This window comes from Polypterus senegalus, chromosome 10 (genome assembly GCF_016835505.1).
Source record: "Polypterus senegalus isolate Bchr_013 chromosome 10, ASM1683550v1, whole genome shotgun sequence".
Lineage (NCBI taxonomy): Eukaryota > Metazoa > Chordata > Cladistia > Polypteriformes > Polypteridae > Polypterus > Polypterus senegalus.
The window spans coordinates 29399021-29407827 of record NC_053163.1 but is presented as its reverse complement, the minus strand read 5'-3'; positions in this window follow the sequence as shown (position 1 = coordinate 29407827).

Genomic DNA, 8807 nt, shown 5'->3' with positions numbered 1-8807 from the left:
TAGTGACTGGACTATAAAATGAGAGGCAGCAAGTAAAGAACCTCTTCATTAAAGAAAAACTGAAAGTGTATTATTGACACATTTATTGACACATTACTTCCTTGTAGTATTTAGGGATGGACTTGTGCTAGAGGCAAAAAAACCCAAAAAAAAAAACACTAGAGATATGATGATTATGTTTAAAAAGAAAGCTAAAAAAGTATGAAAATTCCTGTGACTCATTACAGGAAGCTAAAAAGTGTTAAAGAATCAAATGCAGGTGAAGTTCGTTGGTAAGAATTAATCTGTTGGGCAAAACATACTCTTCATTTTCAATTTCAATATGTGAAGATCATATTACAGTATGTATGATGTTTAACTGCCTGGTGATCCATTTGCTATAAATTAATTTGAAAAACATCCTTAAACAACAAAATAACAGAAACATATGATAAAGTATTTGTATATTGTGTTGCACATTTGACCAGGTGTATTGTTTTGTCATAAACCCAAGGAAATTTCTTCAACCAGAACAGATACCTAAACTGGATGTCAGATTACAAACCACAGTAGAAAACTGGGGCAGAATGAATGTCAGTACCTTCATTTTTGCAAATCTCATTTACTGTTGAAGGTTTTTAGAAATTTTTAACTTTGCTGCCACTTTCCATGATTAAAAGTAATACTTTTTAACTGTCACAATTACTGTATATACTATAATGCTCCTAAGAAAAGAAAAAAGAAGTCCAAGTCAAAATTTTCTTCTCTCTACCCATAAGCACCAACTACTTTTACATTCTTAGAAGTGCTTACAGCATTGTACTCAAAGCTCCACCTTGTATGTTTTAATCTTTTAAAGTTGAACCAGCCAAAGTTATTAATGGTATAGGCCACTCTGAAGGCATATGGTACCTAAAGTATATAATTGAATGTTCATTTGTAACTACTTTTAAAAATTAGCCCAATGCTTATGGTTAGACCTAATGACACACCAGAAAGTGAGGGGGATAGGTGGGATTTATTGGATGTTGTCAGAGCAAAAGGGTTAGATAAATACTATCAAAGCCCGAAGAAGGGGTCCCCTCTGGGATATTTCAAAGTGAAATGATGAGCATATGCCATCACTCAACTCAGGGGGTGGTCAGGGCCGTCTTAACAGCATTATAGGAAAAGCAGTTCACTGGGGCCCTTACCTACACAACCACTCAGGAAGTCACATCATACACAAATTAGTATGGAGCCCCAATGCTTGTGGGGCCCCTGGGCAATTGCCCAGCATGCCCATGTGTTAAGAAGGTCCTGGGGGTGGGCCCCCTCTCAGAGAATTCACAATGGTAAAGAACATATATAAGTGTGAATGGCAGAGAAACGGGTACCAGAAGGATGAAAAAGATGGTAAAAGATGTTGGTTGAAAAATAGCCCAAAATACCACATTATTAAAAAAAAAGTAGCCCAAAAATATAATCCACAGAAGGACATTTCTTCCCACTGATGATAATAAGAAATAGCCCATTTGAGCAAGAAAACCATGAACTTGGCAACACTAATAGGTAACACTTTAGTTTGGATGGATTGATGATTTTGAATTGGCCTTAGTATATGGTTTGCGTGTGTGTGTGTGTGTGTGTGTGTGTTTGCCCTGTGATGAACTGGTGCTCAGTCCAGGGCTGATTCCTGCCTTGTGCCCTATGCAAGCTTGAATAGGCTTCAGCATCCCTGTGACCCTGTACATGACTAAGTGTTTCAGAAATTGTTTATTGTTTGTATGTTTCTCCCGCAGTTCTCTGCATTATCATGTCTTTTTAAATCCCAGAATTCAATGCTGTGTTAAATTACATTTTGATCTCCTTCAATTTTTTTAGCTAATGGTTCTACAGAATAACAGATTTAATGGAACCCTTTTCTAAAGTTCTCTTATGCTTGGCACTGAAACCTTTATCTTTTTCACTATTATCTCAAATACTTGTTGTCATTCGCCCATATCTGCTCCTCCACTCCTGACAGTATGATGCCATCATTGAGCTAAATCGCCTGCTCGTCAGTACTTCTTGTTCTGTGCCTGTATTTAACATTTCTAAACTCTTGGTTAAAATGCATACAATTAAAAGCAATGCGAGTTTACAGTACATCCCATAGTAAAGTATTTCTATATTCTTGGTCATCCAGTTTATTCAATTAAAAGATACAGCTTATCTAATATAAAACATACAAATTAAATGTTATGAGTTTTATTTAATACACTAAAAAAACTCACATTTTTTCAAACACCATTACACTCTGAAACTTGCTGATCATGGTGCCAAAGAAAGGTAATGTGTGGCCTGTTGGTCAGGCTTGCAAGTCAGAATTTCACTGAACTCGGTATACTTGAACTCAGATTCTAAAAAGATTTCAATATTTCTCATTGGAAATTTTCAAATCCATTATTAACTAATAACACATTTGACTTTAAACAGAAAATACTATTAAGAACTTTATTCTAAGCTTACCAGATGATACAATTCTCATCAGGTAAGGCATCTAACTTGGAACTTGCATGTCTGACCAGTCCATACTGCTGTTCCTAGTGTGATGGAAACATGCGAGTAAACATTTCCTTGTAAGCTTGAAGATGAACTTGAACTTGTTCTTATGGAATGGATTATCTTATGGATGGTAGGTCACTTTCAAAAAGTCAATAATGTTGGAAGATCTCCAAAGACAATTATATAGTGGATAATTAAGCACTGAATCCTTCTATGATCTCCCTTAATTATAAAATGTAATTGCCATTTATTATTAAAGTGGTATTTTCATATTTTCCTTCCTTTTGATTTTCAGTGTGTGTCTTTTCAAGTTCCGTCTTGGGTATGACGTTAATCTGCATCCAACCCTGCAAGTAGGCCCTCCAACCTGCAGGGCAAAACCTTGGAGGTGGTGGCAGAATTGTCACTCCAGTCACCAGAAAAAACCTCACATTGGTTCCACTCCATCTGAACTAGTGGGGTGCTGAGGTGTCACCCATTGCATGGCTGCACTCGGGTCCTAATCTAGGATCCTGAGCTGGTTTGTCATGTGGTGGGTGCGACAATGCACTGGATCAGTGTGTGCTCCCAACCTCTCTCTCTCTCTCTCTCTTTTCAAGTTACTTTTGTATTATAAAACTGCTCTCTGTTTTATTTGACTTCATTTCATGCTGGCAAGTAATAATTACTGTATTTTTGCATGTTAACCTCTGTTTTTGTACAGTTTATTCTTGTAATGCTTGTGAAACATGTTCAAGCTTTACACAATTTTAAATCACAGAGGATTTAAATTTGGCTTTTACAGTGATCAACAGAAAAAGACTTTTTAAGGTCAAACATAAAACAAATTTCCTCAAAGTGGTGTACATTAATTACAAAAATAAAGCACAAACTAACTTCAATAATAAATTCAACCTCCCTCAAGCAGTATTGTTCCAATTATACGTGGCCACCATTGATTCCATTCTGACCTCATCTATATCTGTGTGGTTTGGTGCTGCCACTCTTCAGACTAAAGCCAATCGGAAATGCATCATCCAAGAATGTGAAAGGATTATAGGCTGTAACTTACCTCACATTCAAGTCTTATATGAGTCCTGGCTATAGAAGAGGGCAACAAAGATCACTGCTGATCCGACTCTCCCAGGGCATCACTTATTCCAAAGACTTCCCTCTGCAAATGTTTTTGTGCAATTAAAGCTAAAACAACATGTCACCTAAACAGTTTTTCTTCCTGTAACAGTTATTCTTACTAATCAGGTCTGAGCTTCTACTCAGTATCTACGTATACCTGCACACTAGACTGTCTGGACATTTTAATCCTACTATCTACATAATTTTTGTATTACCCTTGTGTGCTGCATCATCTTTTATCATTTTAAATTTTATCTTATACTGTATTTATCTTTTGTATTCTGCGTCGTCCTTGTATGTTGCACCAATACTATCAAGACAAATTCCTAGTACACATTAGTGTATCTGGCCGATAAAGTGAATTCTGATTCTGAATCTGATTCTATTTCCAAAAGAGCAAATTTCACTAAAAGACAAAACAACAAATATAAGCAGTAAGAAAGTAGCCTTTACTGCTCTCAGTAACCTTGTCCACCTTCAGAGCAAACCTTTTGCCTTTTATTTTGCATATGAGTTTCTCCTGCAGATTATGGAATAATTTTCTTAAATATACAGAACTGCAAGCTAGAGGAATAGTTTTTAGTTTAGTAATAGTTGTGTCATCAATTATAGTTGATATCATTTGGACTGCAGTAGAAAATATTAATTCTTCAGTATCATGTGTTTTGTACTTCATACCATATCTCAAGTGACTTGATATGAAGCCATTTGATCTTAGGTTTTCACATATATTTAGGTTATCCATGTGAGCATTACAAAGAAGTCTTTATCACTCACCTAATAAAGATAGAAAAAGGTGAAAAACAGTTTCTTGCTGTTGACACAATAGACAAAAAAAATCCCTGAAACCGCTAGCATAGAAGTCACTGCTAGAAATGAGTTTGAACTGCATGAAGAATACTCCATGATAGGTCCCTATACATTTCTTCTGCAAGGGAAGCTAGTAAAAAGTTCTTGATGCAGGAGTTCTATTTGTTCCAACATACCACTCTTGTCACCACCGTGTGCCTGGTAAGTATTTAAGGATATTGGTAGAAAGCCACTTTTACACATTAAATTGATTGTCTGCTAGGCTCCCAAATTTGAGAATACAGCCCAGCCAATTGGTTCAATCAGTAAAATTGGGCTTGACTTGCTTGATAAGAACTATGACATCTGAGGCAAACATTTTCTTTTCTGAAGAGATGTTCTTATATAGTGAACTTCTGCCTAAATTGATTAAGGCCTTTTTGAATTGGCAGAGAAACCGATGGATTAGCCATTCAGAGCTCACACCCAGAACTGTGGTAAGCTATGATGGAGTTTACCACGTGATAGTGGGGCTATTTATGGAGTGGTAAATCTTTGTGAGTCTTTGCTGCAACAAAATGATAAGCACATAAAAGAAGAAATCTCAGCAGAGACTCCTCCAAAAACCAAAAAAGATTATCAAAACTTGTTATGTAAGTTCTTATAAACATATTATGCCATGTAAACATTTTCAATGCCTGCAGAATCTGTCATTATAATGAAGTAAAATGGTGTAAGGGTATATTACTATGGAATATATATATATATATATATATATATATATATATATATATATATATATATATATATATATATATATATCATGTCATACACGTGCGCTTCCAGCAAGTCCTAAGGTGAGTGATATTTCACGAGATAGGGGGTTGATTATAGGTACTAATGTCTCTCTCTCTCTCCATTGACAGAAACAAAGAAGAAAAACAATAATTCACTGACCATACTTCCGGGTCCTCAAAATGGCCATGATCCCACAATCCATTGATGACATCACTTCCGGCTTCACCATAATGATGCCACTTCCAGCCATCCCCGATGACATCACTTCCGGCTCCAACGCAAAGACGTCACTTCCAACCATCCCTGATGATGTCACTTACAGCCATCTCTGATGATGTCACTTCTGTTTTGTCATTTCCTGTCATGACCATTTCCTGCCACCATTTTCTGCTATATAAACCACTGTACCCAACATGTGTTTGTGGAATGTCTCATATTTTGTTTCTTTGACCTCACTTTTTCATTTTGTCCATTGGACATTATACGGGGACATTCTCTTTTTGAGTATTCCAGCATTTTCTTTTCTTATTCCAATATTATATATATATATATAATTATATATATATATACTAGACATTAAGCCCGTTACAACAGGCGCTAGAACAGTAGTGCATAAACATTAGTAGGAACAGTGTATGTTAAATGGCAAGGGACCTTGACCTCATTCTGTTTCTTGTCTTAATTTTTTTTTTGTCAAAAATATTTTTGCAAGAAGCCTAAAGTATAATAATAATAAAAATAAAAAAGAAACGTATATGATAATACAGTAAGTATAATTAGTATTGTCTTAGTGTAAAACTTTGTAACAATCTGTAAGACACAATATCTGAAGAAGATATTTAGGTAAACTTTTCTATTTTTTTACCTCATGAAATTTTTCTACACAATTTAATTATAGACAACATTTCTTTTAAATATTCTGTCTGAGTTTGGCAACAGTTTGCCTTGTTCAGGAATCTGTACAACCTTGACAACAACATCTGGAAAACTTCTAACTCTTGATAATGCAACATATAACTGACCATGGCTGAATACCGGTTCTTGCAAGTAAATGCCAATTTTTTCTAAGGTTTGCTCTTCTGAGTCTTTCTCTTTTAGCGTTTTTCTTTTCTTCATCTTCTTTTTTACAATCAATCTATTTGCTCGTATTTTTCTTTGTCTTTCAGCCTTTCTTTTGTTGATGTTTAGTTGTTGAAGATGACCGTTCTTCCAGGAGATGTTGCATATATAGGATTTGATTGTCTGTGGCTTTTGTCCTACTTGATGTGTCCTTTTTTTTGGGTGGCATGTTGTTAGTAGATACGTCCATAATATTTTATCTTACAGAAATACTGGCTTGTATGTGGCTGTAATATGTCACTGTATTGTGTGTCTTTAATTTTCTCTCGTAGTAATACTGGTTTGTATTTCCGTAAAATGCTTGTAATTTTCTCTAGCAGTAATACTGGCTTTGATGTCCGCAATACAAGTTTAATTTTCTGTCACAACATTGGGCAATCAGCAGAGTGTCCCCAGCAACTGATTTGATGTATGGAGTGTAGCTGATAATTGTGCTCGTGGCGTCTCCCCAGCAAGTACTGTTTAGTTCACCAGCAAGTATTTTAATCTGTGCTGGCGTGCAGCTGATTATTGTATTTGTGGCGTCTCCCCAGCAACGGATTTTATGTGCGCGGCCGTGACTACCCAATCAACACTCTCTCCAGCAATAGTGTCCTTTATTTCTTATCATACTCGGCAGCGGCTCGGCTATTCACTGTGAGCCCAGCTTCCAGTGTGTGTGCGTCCAAGGTGGCGTGCGCATGGGCGGGGCACAGTGGCGATCTTGGCGCTGGCTGGCTGCGCGCCCATGCATGCGCACTTCACCAGCAGGCACACAAACACGGACACCTGGACGCACACAGGGGTTTTATTAAAGAGGACATATATATATATATATATATATATATATATATATATATATATATATATATATATATATATATATATATATATATATATATATATATATATATATATATACTTTTAACATATTTTTGTATGTTTATATTATTAGTAACATTGTTACCTTATCCTGTACCCTTTTGTTTAATCCAGTCATGTAGTTCACAGCTAAGACTGTAATATCCCTGTGTTCCATGGACCCCAGAATGATTCCACCCTTGGCATGTTGTACTTTATGACCAAAATAAATCAGGATGGTAAAGTGAGACAGAGACACAGAAGATGTAGAACTCTGTAAAAACTGTTTACTCCATTATATAAAAAAAAACTGTAGTCCCGTGTGAAGCAATTAATTATCTTTCAAAACAGTTCAAGTGCATTGTCACTGTCTAAACTAAAAATGTGCAAAAGAATTAAGAAAATATAACAGAGAAAAACCTAAAGCAATCAGATGCTTTTTTTATTTTCCTAGAAGACTGTGCACAGAAATAAAAATAATCCGCCAGTTTAGGTGACCACACAACCCTAGATCTTTTCCCCACTCTAAATATTTTTTGTCTGAGGACTTAACTATAGGTTTGGCATTATTTTATCTCCTCATGAATCAATCAGAATATTACTAGAGAGAAAGACAAAAAGATGACCTCTGGTAACTGTAGCATCATTTAATATGTCCATGGGATTTCTACAGCCAAATTCAGCCAACACCTGCCTCAAGCAGGAAGGGACTTCTTTATCATAGTGTTCGGTCTCCCATGCATGTGAGCACACATAATTACACGATTGACTCCACTGCTCAGGTAACTGTCCCGCGCAAGTAACTTTTCCTGCTCTCCACACAAGTAACTTTCGTACATTTGGCCAAGTCCTTCAACTCACTCATGGCTCTTCTCTTGCTTTGCCAGAAACTATCCTGAAGCTCTTTAGTCTCAGTACTAGAGCAACATTGAGATGTTGGCATTTCCAACTTCAAAAACATACAAAGTCCAATAGGTCTCATGAACAAGCACTACTGTCAATGTGCACTTCTTCTCAGGTGACAGTTGCTCAAACATTTCTTACTGGCGCCTCTCACTACACCATAATATATTATTGAGGTAAGTTCTTTAAAAACCATTTTTAAAAAGAAAGGTAAATCTATAAATACACTCTTAAACATACTGGTTCTTTAATGGCACTTTATGGTTCTTTCCTGGGTTGTGTGGTTATTTATTGGACCACTACTTGACAAAGCACAATTTAATTCTAGGAAGGATTCTTCACATATGAAGTTGGTCCTTGTACTTTAAAAAGCTTCCTAACATGAAGAAAAGGCTGAAATGTTTAATGTATGGTAGGCAACCTAGGAGCACACTAACAGATTAAGAAAACCTGAACTTAGCCTGTGTTATTATATGCAGCAGGAGTCCTTTTAAAATCAGGAACCAATTGGTATATCTTAAATCTGTTACTATCTATTCACGGTTATTTACTGTATGGAACCTGTTATGGATCTATATAAATAAAGGTTCTTTCTGGAACCTTCATATGTACGGGTCTTTTGGGAATGAAAATTGTTTCCCTGTGGCATCACTTTGAAGAACTGCTTTGACACCTTTATTACTAAGTATGTAGTTCTAACATCACTCTAAAAGATCTTCGACATGTCCTGTCATAAAGAG